The following is a 14,950-nucleotide window of genomic DNA, read 5'->3' on the forward strand; positions in this document are numbered from 1 at the left end:
ACCTTTCTTTTGATACCCATATAGTACAAACAAATTCTATGGTCACCCCTGGTCCACCTTTATGGTGATATTTCGAAAAGGCGTCCACCTATAGAACTAAGGTCCACTCCCTTTTAAAATACTCATTAACACCTTTCATTTGATACCCATATCGTATAAAAAAATTCTAGAGTCACCCCTGGTCCACCTTTATGGCGATATCTCGAAAAGGCGTCCACACATAGAACTAAGGCCCACGTCCTTTTAAAATACTCATTAACACATTTCGTTTGATACCCATACCGTACAAACAAATTCTAGAGTCACCCCTGGTCCACGTTTATGGCGATATCTCGAAAAGGCATCCACCTATAGAACTAAGCCCTACGCCCTTTTAAAATACTCATTAACACCTTTCATTTGATACCCATATAGTACAAACAAATTCTAGAGTCACCCCTGGTCCACCTTTATGGTGATATTTCGAAAAGGCGTCCACCTATTGAACTAAGGCCTACGCCCTTTTAAAATACTCATTAACATCTTTCATTTGATACCCATATCGTACAAACAAATTCTAGAGTCACTCTTGGTCCACGTTTATGGCGATATCTCGAAAAGGCATCCACCTATAGAACTAAGGCCCACGCCCTTTTAAAATACTCATTAACACCTTTCATTTGATACCCATACAAACGCATTCTAGAGTCACCCCTAGTCCCCTTTTATAACGATATTCCGAAAAGGCGTCCACCTATAGAACTAAGGCCCGCTCCCTTTTAAAACACTTATTAGCACCTTTCGTTTGATGCCCATATCGTACAAACAAATTCTAGAGTCACCCCTGGTCCATCTTTATGGCGATATCTCGAAACGGCGTCCATCTATAGAACTTAGGCCCACGCCCTTTTAAAATACTCATTAATACCTTTCATTTGATCCCATATCGTACAAACAAATTCTAGAGTCAGGCCTGGTCCACCTTTATGGCGATATCCCTAAATGGCGTCCATCTATAGAACTATGGCCCACTTCCTCTTAAAATACTCTTTAATACCTTCCATTTGATACACATGTCATTCAAACACATTCCAGGGTTACCCTAGGTTCTTTTTACAACATGGTGATTTTCCCTTACTTTGTCTCCACAGCTCTCAACTGAGTATGTAATGTTCGGTTACACCCGAACTTAGCCTTCCTTACTTGTTTATACTCAGTTAAGCAGAGCTCACAGAGTATATTAACTTTGATTGGATAACGGTTGGTTGTACAGGTATAAAGGAATCGAGATAGATATAGACTTCCATATATCAAAATCATCAGTATCGAAAAAAAATTCGATTGAGCCATGTCCGTCCGTCCGTCCATCCGTCCGTCCGTCCGTCTGTCCGTTAACACGATAACTTGAGTAAATTTTGAGGTATCTTGATGAAATTTGGTATGTAGGTTCCTGGGCACTCATCTCAGATCGCTATTTAAAATGAACGATATCGGACAATAACCACGCCCACTTTTTCGATATCGAAAATTTCGAAAAATCGAAAAAGTGCGATAATTCATTACCAAATACGTATTAAGCGATGAAATTTGGTACGTTAGTTGAACTTATGACGCAGAATAGAAAAATAGTAAAATTTTGGACAATCGGCGTGGCACCGCCCACTTTTAAAAGAAGGTAATTTAGAAGTTTTGCAAGCTGTAATTTGGCAGTCCTTGAAGATATCATGATGAAATTTGGCAGGAACGTTACTCTTATTACTGTATGTCTGCTTAATAAAAATTAGCAAAATCGGAGAACGTCCACGCCCACTTTTTAAACATTTTTTTTTTTTAAATTCAAATTTTAAAAGAAAAGTTAATATCTTTACAGTATATAAGTAAATTATGTCAACATTCAACTCCAGTAATGATATGGTGCAACGAAATACAAAAATTAAAGAAAATTTCAAAATGGGCGTGGCTCCGCCCTTTTTCATTTAATTTGTCTAGGATACTTTTAATGCCATAAGTCGAACAAAAATTTACCAATCCTTGTGAAATTTGGTAGAGGCTTAGACTATAGGACGATAACTATTTTCTGTGCAAAAGGGCGAAATCGGTTGAAGCCACGCCCAGTTTTTATACACGGTCGACCGTCTGTCCTTCCACTCGGCCGTTAACACGATAACTTGAGCAAACGTCGATATATCTTTACTAAACTTAGTTCACGTACTTACCTGAACTCACTTTGTATTGGTGTAAAAAATGGCCGAAATCCGACTATGACCACGCCCACTTTTTCGATATCGAATATTACGAAAAATGAAAAAAATGCCATAATTGTATACCAAATACGAAAAAAGGGATGAAACATGGTAATTGTATTGGTCTATTGACGCAAAATATAACTTTAGAAAAAAACTTGGTAAAATGGGTGTGACACCTACCATATTAAGTAGAAGAAAATGAAAAATTTTTGCAGGGCGAAATCAAAAGCCCTTGGAATCTTGGAAAGAATACTGTTCGTGGTATTACATATATAAATAAATTAGCGGTACCCGACAGATGAAGTTCTGGATCACCCTGGTCCACATTTTGGTCGATATCTCGAAAACGCCTTCACATATACAACTAAGGGCCACTCCCTTTTAAAACCCTCATTAATACCTTTAATTTGATACCCATATCGTACAAACACATTCTAGAGTCACCCCTGGTCCACGTTTATGGCGATATCTCGAAAAGGCGTCCACATATAGAACTAAGGCCCACTCTTTTTTAAAATACTCATTAACACCTTTCATTTGATACCCATATCGTAAACAAAAATTCTAGAGTCACCCCTGGCCCACCTTTATGGCGATATCTCGAAAAGACATCGACCTATGGAACTAAGGCCCACTCCCTTTTAAAATACTCATTAACTCCTTTAATTTGATACCCATATCGTACAAACAAATTCTAGAGTCACCCCTGGTCCACCTTTATGGCGATATCTCGAAAAAGCGTCCACCTATAGAACTAAGGCCCACGCCCTTTTAAAATACTCATTAACACCTTTCATTTGATACCCATAATGTACAAACAAATTCTAAAGTCACCCCTGGTCCACCTTTATGGCGATATCTCGAAAAGGCGTCCACCTATAGAACTAAGGCCCACGCCCTTTTAAAATAATCATTAACACCTTTCATTTGACACCCATATTGTACAAACGCATTCTAGAGTCACCCCTGGTTCACGTTTATGGCGATATCCCGAAAAGGCGTCCACCCATAGAACTAAGGTCCACTCCCTTTTAAAACACTTATTAAAACCTTTCGTTTGCTACCCATATTGTACAAACGAATTCTAGAGTCAACCCTGGTCCACTTTTATAACGATATTCCGAAAAGGCGTCCACCTATAGAACTAAGGCCCACTCCCTTTTAAAATACTCATTAACACCTTTCATTTGATACCCATATAGTACAAACAAATTCTAGAGTCACCCCTGGTCCACCTTTATGGCGATATCTCGAAAAGGCGTCCACCTATAGAACTAAGGCCCACGCCCTTTTAAAATACTCATTAACACCTTTCATTTGACACCCATATTGTACAAACGCATTCTAGAGTCAACCCTGGTCCACTTTTATAACGATATTCCGAAAAGGCGTCCGCCTATAGAACTAAGGCCCACTCCCTTTTAAAATACTTATTAACACCTTTCATTTGATACCCTTATAGTACAAACAAATTCTAGAGTCACCCCTGGTCCACCTTTATGGCGATATCTCGAAAAGGCGTCCACATATAGAACTAGGGCCCACGCCCTCTTAAAATACTCATTAATACCTTTCATTTGACACCCATATTGTACAAACGCATTCTAGAGTCACCCCTGGTCCCCTTTATGGCAATATCACGAAACGGCGTCCACCTATGGAAATAAGGATCACTCCCTTTTAAAATATTCATTAACACCTTTCATTTGATACCCATATCGTACAAACAAATTCTAGAGTCAACCCTGATTCACCTTTATGGCGATATCCCTAAATGGCGTCCACCTATAGAACTATGGCCCACTCCCTCTTAAAATACTCTTTAATACCTTTCATTTGATACACATGTCATACAAACACATTCCAGGGTTGCCCTCGGTTCATTTTCCTACAAGGTTATTTTCCCTTATGTTGCCACCATAGCTCTCAACTGAGTATGTAATGTTCGGTTACACCCGAACTTAACCTTCCTTACTTGTTTAAGTATTTTCTGTTTTTTTAATTTTTTCTATGCTTATTTTAATTTGAGGAATAAAAAAAAATATATTTAAAGCGTTTTTCGCAAATAATTTTTATTCCATTTTCATTTCATTCAAATAAATTCAAACCGGCTGAAGAATTTCTAGTTTGCCCTGTTATGGCACAAATTCGCACTGACACGTCGATGTCAAAATTTGCATTTGTTGCTATTTTTTTCGTTAAAGGGCAAATTTGCCCTAATTTTATAATATAAAATACAAAAGAAGGTTGCGAACAGTTTTTCCAGAATAGTATGGATGACTTAAATAGCCTTATTAATGAAAACAGCTAGAATTTAGTTAATTCTAGCAAATATTAAATTACCTTTTTTGTCTCCCATTTTCTCCAAGCTGTAAACGGCAACACTTTTGATAGCCGACAACTTCGCCATTCGTATACGTAAATTTGTATTTATAATTAGATATATGTTTTTGCACATGCATATATGTTCAATGGCAGCTTACGCATGTCCATATGACCATGGATTTAAATGCAGCCTTGCAACCACCCCCAATCCCAATGAAATGCTTAGTTCGTATTGTTTGCGAATAAAATAATTACATTTTTATTTCCTATATATATATATGTACGTACTACATATGTGCATATGTATGTATGTACTTTATGCAATGCATGTAAATTTTAGTTAACAATAATATGGTTTGCCGTCGGCAATACGCAACACCTCCCTCTGATTATTTAAATTGACCTATTATATAATTTATTTATTTAAAGTCATAAAACCTTTCATTATTGCATAAATATTGTGCATAAATTGTGCATAAATATTTTAAGTAGTATTTGTACAAAAGTAGTAACATATCATTTTGCATGAAAATTGCAAAATTTTGTTTGTACAAAAGTAAACAAAACTTCAAAAAGCTCAAAAGCTGAAAAATAAATCAACAACAAAAAATATGAGACAACAATTTACGAAAAATATGAAGAGACGGAATGGCCGAGCCCAAGAAATAGGTACATTGGCAAATTGTAATTCTGCCCGACATGATCAGCTGGTGCCTCTTATTATCTACAAAGATTATCGAAAAGTTAAGATGTTGCAGGGATGAAAAATCGTGTGAAGCAAGCTTCACAAAACTTCTAGTAGGTCACATTCACCACTTAGCACAGCAGAATTATTTCTACACTTTTTATTCAGGTAACGTGTTCAGAATTTTAACTTTTACTCTCTAAAACTCCAATCAGTGTATTTCTGTGCTTAAATTATGTTAAAAATTGTGTGAAAGTTTTTGGTGTGGTGAAAGTGACCTACTAGAATTTTGTTACGCTCCGCTGCTTTCCACCGAAGTTTGCGCCTGCAACATCTTTACTTTTCGATAATATTTGTTATCTACTCTCTTCGAGAAAAGCGGTGCAAAACAACAGAAAGTTATACGCTTACGCAGCTCTCTACATCACAAAAACCGAAGATTATCGAAAAGTAAAGATGTTGCCGGCGCAAACTTCGGTGGAAAGCGGCGGAGCGTAACAAAATTCTAGTAGGTCACTTTCACCACACCAAAAACTTTAACACAATTTTTAACATAATTTAAGCACAGAAATACACTGATTGGAGTTTTAGAGAGTAGAAGTTAAATAACAATACAGGCAGTGGTAGTTAACAAATTCTGCTGTGGTAAGTGGTGAATGTGACCTACTAGAAGTACTTCGGTGGAAAGCGGCGGAGCGTAACAAAATTCTAGTAGGTCACTTTCACCACACCAAAAACTTTAACACAATTTTTAACATAATTTAAGCACAGAAATACACTGATTGGAGTTTTAGAGAGTAGAAGTTAAATAACAATACAGGCAGTGGTAGTTAACAAATTCTGCTGTGGTAAGTGGTGAATGTGACCTACTAGAAGTACTTCGGTGGAAAGCGGCGGAGCGTAACAAAATTCTAGTAGGTCACTTTCACCACACCAAAAACTTTAACACAATTTTTAACATAATTTAAGCACAGAAATACACTGATTGGAGTTTTAGAGAGTAGAAGTTAAATAACAATACAGGCAGTGGTAGTTAACAAATTCTGCTGTGGTAAGTGGTGAATGTGACCTACTAGAAGTACTTCGGTGGAAAGCGGCGGAGCGTAACAAAATTCTAGTAGGTCACTTTCACCACACCAAAAACTTTAACACAATTTTTAACATAATTTAAGCACAGAAATACACTGATTGGAGTTTTAGAGAGTAGAAGTTAAATAACAATACAGGCAGTGGTAGTTAACAAATTCTGCTGTGGTAAGTGGTGAATGTGACCTACTAGAAGTTTTGTGACGCTTACTTCACACGATTTTTCGTCCCTGCAACATCTTTGCTTTTCGATAATATTTGCAAAAACCAAGATCGCCATGAATGCTGACAACGGGAACATAAATTCCCTCCTTTTTCTTTAATTTAATACATACATATGTACGTTGTTTTGTAATTTTTATAATTTTGAAAATTTTTTCTATTTTAGGTTTTTTGTTTATATTCTTGACTTTTTTGTTTTAGTAGCGCATCGCTGATGATGGCCAGCAGGTCGGTCCGAAATGCATTTGTTGTGCCAATAAAAAATATATGTTTTTAGTGTATCAGTGTGTTTTTTTATTTTACAAACTTATTTTGTAGTCAATAAAAGAAATTGAAGAATAGTCATTTTAAGTTTTGTCAGACTACAAACCTTAGGTTCGGCTATTTTAATAAATAAATAGTTCTCAACAGTTTATGACATTGATTTGTTGTAGCGTGGCAGTGGCCAGAAATACTCCCATAAGATATACTGAAACTCGTTTATAACGATATAGCAAGTCTCTGGCCTTGGCTTGATATCTTGTCTACGGCATACAGAAGAGGGAATCATATCCCTTGTACTATTTCGCAGATTTTTCCGAAAAAGTGTAGTAACATCTTATCACCCTTCCAAAATTGTGTAGCGTGACAGTGCAACAAAATCCACCATTACTTTAAAGCAACATCGAAATTTCAATAAAAATATAAAAATATAATGCCTTTTGGAATAATTTCGAAAGGCGCTTAGAAACTTCTGCTTTAGAAAAATAGTTTAAAAGATATGGACAAAATCAATGTACGAATGTAGCGTGGCAGTGAAAATTTTCGGCCATATATATCTGTGCACATTTGACAAAGTAACCTGTTTCAAAAATGCAAACTTTTCAGGAGAGCAAATAAAATAATTAAAAAAAACAATTTTAAGGTAAACGGTTTTATTGAAAACAATACTTACATGAACTAATACTAAAAGCTAGAAAATAATTAGGTTGGTCCTAGATACTAGACATCACACTCCTCATCAATGTAGGTCGTTGATCAGACAATTAAATAAAAGCGTTGGGCGCGTGAAATTTCTAAAAATGCGAGGCGTAGCATAACCTGATTAAGGTTCAGTTGGTCTTATATATGACTATCAATAGAAATTTGGCGCGTCCAATGCTTTTATTTAATTGTCTGATCAACGCCCTAGATTGATGAGGAGTGTGATGACTAGTACCTAGGACCTACCTAATTATTTTCTAGCTTTTAATATTATTATTATTTCATGTAAGTATTGTTTTCAATAAAACCGTTTAACTTAAAATTTGTTTTTAATTATTTTTTTTTCAACTTTTTAGTCTTTATTTAATTGCCTATTATTTCTCATTCTATTTAGTTCATTTAGTGACTCATTATTATAAGGACTCTTTCCTGAAAATTTTTTACAATCTAAGTCCTCAATACATAATCCTTCCAAAGACTTTACTCGACTCTGCGCCACGTATGCTTGTCCCTCCTCTAAGTCCAAAATAGTTTAATGTCACTTCTACCGGACTGTATGTAATATTTGTTCCAAATATGAGCCAAATCGGACATAGGTCGCTTTCTATTCATGTATGTATTATAGGATTTCTTTGAATATCTCGATATTTCCGCCACATAGCGGCGATTTTTTTCGATAGGTCGCTTTATATTCTTGTATGTATTATGTGTTCCAAATGTGAGCCAAATCGGACCACAAATACGATTTTTGTGAATATCTCGATCCTTGCGCCACCTAGCGGAGATTTTTTCATAGATCGCTTTCTATTCTTGTATATATTATGAGCTTCAAATATGAGCCAAATCGGACCACAAATGCGATTTTTGTGAATATCTCGATCCTTGCGCCACCTAGCGACGATTTTTTCTTATTATTGCATTGTCATCGGGCTCTGAACTATATTCCAAGTTTCTAGGTTGTAGCTTATCGGGAAGTTACTTAACTTTTAATTACAAAATTCATTCACAACGGCCGTGCAGCCTGTCAAGTCAATCTAAATAAAACCGTTTAAAATCCGTGTTTCGGGCCTTCCACTATAAAGATTCCTTACATATAAAGGAAAAAATCACTTAAACCTGGATACTGGTAGTTAACGAAGTATTCTTCAATCAGTTGATTTATATTAAACCTTTTACATTTTTAAATAAATACAAAACAAATAAATATGCTGTTTTGTCAAATCCTACCTCATACAAGCTGTTTTTTTTTTCAAATTTAATTTTTGTAAAATAGGACATGGTTTTTTTGTCTTATATCGAAAAAAGTTTTTTTGACGAACGCCAATTTAAGAAAGCCAAAACAAGCTTTTCTCAAGCGACACTTATCTTTGAATTAATTTTATTAATGAATTTGTTTTAAGATAAAATAAAATATTCCATTTATTTTTAATTAAAAAATTCAAAAACATCGTGTATAATGTTAAATTATTATTTGCATATAAGTATAGAAAATAATAATAATTATTATTAAATATGCTCTATACCATCTAGGTCCGAATCAGCTTCGACTTCGCATTCACCTTCTGCTCGTAAATGTCTATAAAAGTTATGAAAATCGGTGTTGTCATGGGCAGCATATCCAATAAATCTTGCTTTTTGTCTTTTGTTATAGTCAACAAAAATGTATAGCTCGTAGGCAATAGAGGAATTCGACTTTCCTGGACGACGTGGGTTGATGTTTAACTTATTAAATTCCCCTTCTGGTTATAAAGACGTCTTATATTGTAATACTCCAGGCTTTTGTTTCTCATAGCGCATCCAGCGAACGTTTTTCCACTCAAACTTGTCACCTGAAATTGACGAGATTAAATAAATAGACTAAATATATACATATAAATAAGTAACATTATATATTTAATAACAAAACAGTTTGAAATTTATATGTTATGATTTGAAATTTACCTTTTGAGCTTGTCGTTCTCCAAGTGTAGTTCATTTTAAGGAAGGCACTGAAAGAAAAAACTCTTCCTGCTTCATTTCATGTACGACGTATTTACTACTCGTAGCAGCTATAAGTGCGGATGCTGAATGGCTCCTGACATATTTTTCTTTTTCCTTTCAATCTGTGCACAATATCTGTACATAATAACATGAGTAATAGATTTTGACAGGCTCATCAAACATATAAAAATGCAGGAGCCAATATCATTTGCTCCACGTTCTGCAATTACTTCTTGCCGTATGTAACAGTTCGTTTTTTTCGTTTCTCCGTCGTGCACTGTTAAATTGAAAGTCCATAATGGACGTTTATAAAAAAACATTGAAGCATTTAGGTACGGAGTTGGCAAACATTGCTGTAAGTCAAACGAAAACATTTTTACATTCCCATGGTTAATGGTCATCTCTTTGTCGGTTTTTTTGCAGTTATATGCAAAATCTGCATCATCGTGATGTCCTTTTTGTTCCATTAAGAGTTCTTCCTTTTCATTTTCCTCCATCGTGTTTTCTACACGGGATTTTAGGGTTTCACATTTATTGCAAAGGTCAACTTGAGGCTTCTTAAACTTTATATCTAATTGTTGAAATATTTCTTGACATTTTCTTTCTGAAACCGGTTCGGAGTACATTTCTTTATACAATCTATATAAGTGAACAAGGTTTAGTCCACGTTGGAAGTATAGCTAACTAGTGTGACAACGACTGTAATGGCTTTGGTACTTAGGTATACTGTGTATATGTGCAAGTATTTCATTATATTTTTCGATTGACAACTTATGATTAGGAGAATGCTTGCCTCGTTGATCATTTGCGACATCTCCACCAAAATGGCCTTTGATCTTTTGACGACATACAGTTTTAATACTTTGATCCGTTTCCGCAAATATTTAAAAAAAAAAAAACTTTTTGCATACTCGAGTTGTTTGTCCATTAATTTCAAAGTGATAAAAATAAACAAACTGTAGATTTCTTGGATTTGGGACTTTTTTAAGCGTCTCACTTTTTTTGGGCTCTATGTGTATCATACGAGCAATATAATAGCATCGCTTGTTATAATCCCCACGTTTCCAGTAGGCTTTGAATATTTTTTCCTGTTGGTCCACGGTGATTTTTGTATTACAAATTTTAAAGCAATCGACTAATTTTTCGGTTTTCTTTGCTGGCATTGTCTTATTCTTCCATGTAACATATTCTTTTCCCACATTTTAGTTTAGTTTATTAGTTTTCTTAAAATTTGTTGGCTTTTGATTATTCAGAAGTAGTTCCTCATTAAATTGTGGTGAAGCTGTATCGCTAAGGTTTGATCCAATAACGTCTTCAATCATTCTGATACTTTCCGATGTAGTATTATGAACAGAAATGCTCGTTGTAATCAGTTTCATGAAATATATCTTCTTCTGAGTGGTCGCTTTCAATGCTCCTACATTGGGAAGTATTTGCACATTATAGGATGAACTCATTTGGGAGTTCATTCAACACTTCACCATCAACGAAGCTAAACGGATGAACTATTTTTTTATTTTGCACACTTTCACTAGGGCTTATATTGGAGGTCACTTATTTTTTTGGCTTAAGCCACTAATTTTTACCTCTTCCCATTTTTTTCAATAAAATTGTGTTACTTTCGAAAAGTAGCTTAATATTGCTTATTCTACTTTTATAAATTTGGCTAAAGCACATCTCTGCAAATAAGATTTCACTTTTTACACTTTTTTTTCGCAATAAATAACCTGTATTGATGCAAGATGTTATGTCACAATTTCATTTGGCAACTGAATGATCAGCTTGTTCAAATTGAGAAGTTTTTTTAAGCACGCATTTGACAAAAGAACTTCAAACGAAAGAAGTTGTTTTGTCAAATTCAAATTGTTGAAGTTACTCAAACGCTAAACAGAGACAAGTTTTTTTGATAAATTTTCGTTATAATTTTTACGTTCGAAATGATGACAGAGCTTTGACACTAGCAAATTTAACAAGTAAAGATGGCTAAGTTCGGGTGTAACCGAACATTACATACTCAGCTGAGAGCTATGGAGACAAAATAAGGGAAAATCACCATGTAGGATGAACCTAGAATAACCCTGGAATGTGTTTGTATGAAATGCGTATCAAATGGAAGGTATTAAATAGTATTTTAAGAGGGAGTGGACCATAGTTCTATAGGTGGACGCCATTTAGGGATATCGCCATAAAGGTGGACCAGGGCTGACTCTAGATTTTGTTTGTACGATATGGGTATCAAATGAAAGGTGTTAATGAGTATTTTAAAAGGGCGTGGGCTTAGTTCAATAGGTGGACGCCTTTTCGAGATATCGCCATAAAGGTGGACCACGGGTGACTCTAGAATTTGTTTGTACGATATGGGTATCAAATGAAAGTTGTTAATGAGTATTTTAAAAGGGAGTGTGCTTTAGTTCTATAGGTGGACGCATTTTCGAGATATCGCCATAAAGGTGGACCAGGAGTGACTCTAGAATTTGTTTGTACGATATGGGTATTAAATGGAAGGTGTTAATGAGTATTTTAAAAGGGCGTGGGCCTTAGTTCTATAGGTGGACGCCTTTTCGAGATATCGCCATAAAGGTGGACCAGGGGTGACTCTATAATGTGTTTATACGATATGGGTATCAAATAAAGGTATTAATGAGGGATTTAAAAGGGAGTGGTGATAGTTGTATATGTGAAGGCGTTTTCAAGATATCGACCAAAATGTTGTCCAGGGTGACCCAGAACATCATCTGTCGGGTACCGCTAATTTATTTATATATGTAATACCACGAACAGTATTCCTGCCAAGATTCTAAAGGCTTTTGATTTCGCCCTGCAGAACTTTTTCTACTAAATATGGTACGTGTCACACACATTTTACAAAGTTTTTTCTAAAGTGAATGATCAGCTTGTTCAAATTGAGAAGTTTTTTTAAGCACGCATTTAACAAAAGAACTTCAAACGAAAGAAGTTGTTTTGTCAAATTCAAATTGTTGAAGTTACTCAAACGCTAAACAGAGACAAGTTTTTTTGATAAATTTTCGTTATAATTTTTACGTTCGAAATGATGACAGAGCTTTGACACTAGCAAATTTAACAAGTAAAAATGGCTAAGTTCGGGTGTAACCGAACATTACATACTCAGCTGAGAGCTATGGAGACAAAATAAGGGAAAATCACCATGTAGGAAAATGAACCTAGAATAACCCTGGAATGTGTTTGTATGAAATGCGTATCAAATGGAAGGTATTAAATAGTATTTTAAGAGGGAGTGGGCCATAGTTCTCTAGGTGGACGCCATTTAGGGATATCGCCATAAAGGTGGACCAGGGCTGTCTCTAGATTTTGTTTGTACGATATGGGTATCAAATGAAAGGTGTTAATGAGTATTTTAAAAGGGCGTGGGCTTAGTTCAATAGGTGGACGCCTTTTCGAGATATCGCCATAAAGGTGGACCACGGGTGACTCTAGAATTTGTTTGTACGATATGGGTATCAAATAAAGGTATTAATGAGGGATTTAAAAGGGAGTGGTGATAGTTGTATATGTGAAGGCGTTTTCGAGATATCGACCAAAATGTTGTCCAGGGTGACCCAGAACATCATCTGTCGGGTACCGCTAATTTATTTATATATGTAATACCACGAACAGTATCCCTGCCAAGATTCTAAGGGCTTTTGATTTCGCCCTGCAGAACTTTTTCTACTAAATATGGTACGTGTCACACACATTTTACAAAGTTTTTTCTAAAGTTATATTTTGTGTCAATAATCCAATTCAATTACCATGTTTCATCCCTTTTCTCGTATTTGGTATAGAATTATGTCATATTTTTCATATTTCGTAAAAAGTGAGCGTGGTCATAGTCGGATTTCGGCCATTTTTTATACCAATACAAAGTGAGCTCAGATAAGTACGTGAACTAAGTTTAGTAAAGATATATCGATTTTTGCTCAAGTTATCGTGTTAAGGGCCGAGCGGAAGGACAGACGGTCGACTGTGTATTTAAACTGGGCGTGGCTTCAACCGATTTCACAGAAAACAGGTATCGTCCTAGAATCTAAGCCCCTACCAAATTTCACAAGGATTTGTAAATTTTTGTTCGACTTATGGCATTAAAAGTATCCTAGACAAATTAAATGAAAAAGGGCGGAGCCACACCCATTTTAAAATTTTCTTTTATTTTTGTATTTTGTTGCACCATATCATTACTGGAGTTGAATGTTGACCTAATTGACTTATATACTGTAAAGATATTAAATTTTTTGTTAAAATTTGACTTAAAAAAAATTTTTTTTTAAGTAGGCGTGGTCGTTCTCCGATTTTGTTAATTTTTATTAAGCATACATATAGTAATAGGAGTAACGTTCCTGCCAAATTTCATCATGATATCTTCAACGACTGCCAAATTACAGCTTGCAAAACTTTTAAATTACCTTCTTTTAAAAGTGGGCGGTGCCACGCCCATTGTCCAAAATTTTACTAATTTTCTATTTTGCGTCATAGGTTCAACTCACCTACCAAGTTTCGTCGCTTTATCCGTCTTTGATAATGAATTATCGCACTTTTTCGGTTTTTCGAAATTTTCGATATCGAAAAAGTGGGTGTGGTTATAGTCCGATATCGTTCATTTTAAATAGCGATCTGAGATGAGTGCCAAGGAACCATACAATTTTTACTAAATTTCATCAAGATACCTCTAAACTTACTCAAATTATCGTGTTAACGGACAGACGGACGGACGGACGGACGGACGGATATGGCTCAATCAAATTTTTTTTCGATACTGATGATTTTGATATATGGAAGTCTATATCTATCTCGATTCCTTTATACCTGTACAACCAACCGTTATCCAATAAAAGTTAATATACTCTGGGAGCTCTGCTCAACTGAGTATAAAAATTTGGACGAGTTCCTTTACGAAGTAAGGGAAACTGGAAATAATTCAATCTCCTTTAGTGAAAATTGTAGTAGAAAAGTATCTCTAGAAGTATATTAGCAGTGATAATAAATTAGTAAATGCCAACAGGTTCTGGGGAAATAATTCATTTTCTACTTAATATTTCGTGAATTGATAAAGAGTTATGATGGTTTGGTCTTTCATTCAGAATTTGTTTGAAGATGTCCGTACGTTAGAATTTTATTCAAAAATACACTACCACAAAATTTGTTTTAAAAACTCCCCATTTGATTATAAGTTCAATGCATTTTGATATAAGAGGGGGTTTTGTGACAAACCCTGAAATGGGGAAATTTTAAAAAAATATTTTGAGAGGACGATCCCGAACTGGCTGCCGACATGGGATGATACTCTACTCAGCAGCCGCAATGAACTGACAAAAAATAAATAAAACAAGTAAGGAAGGCTAAGTTCGGGTGTAACCGAACATTACATACTCAGCTGAGAGCTATGGAGACAAAATAAGGGAAAATCACCATGTAGGAAAATGAAACTCGGGTAACCCTGGAATGTGTT

Source organism: Eurosta solidaginis, chromosome 5 (genome assembly GCF_040869045.1).
Source record: "Eurosta solidaginis isolate ZX-2024a chromosome 5, ASM4086904v1, whole genome shotgun sequence".
NCBI classification, from domain to species: domain Eukaryota; kingdom Metazoa; phylum Arthropoda; class Insecta; order Diptera; family Tephritidae; genus Eurosta; species Eurosta solidaginis.